Genomic DNA, 287 nt, shown 5'->3' with positions numbered 1-287 from the left:
TTACAGCAGCAAGTTCTTCAGCAAGATCTTTATACTGCTCACGGCTCTGCACCAGATCGTGTTGCAACCTCAGATTCTCATTCTTGAGATTCAACCACTTATTTGTGCATCACTTGATAATCCTCAGAGTCTGTACTGACATCTGGATCCGAGGATTCACTGGATTTCTCCTTGCGTGCACCAAATGCAACCATGTTCTTCATCACCTTTCCATCTTCTTCAGACTCTGAATAATCAGACGACTGCAATGGAACTCCTTTTCCCTTCTTTGAGTTTGGACATTCACG

This window comes from Brassica oleracea, unplaced genomic scaffold (genome assembly GCF_000695525.1).
Source record: "Brassica oleracea var. oleracea cultivar TO1000 unplaced genomic scaffold, BOL UnpScaffold00679, whole genome shotgun sequence".
NCBI classification, from domain to species: domain Eukaryota; kingdom Viridiplantae; phylum Streptophyta; class Magnoliopsida; order Brassicales; family Brassicaceae; genus Brassica; species Brassica oleracea.
This window is presented reverse-complemented; position numbering follows the sequence as displayed.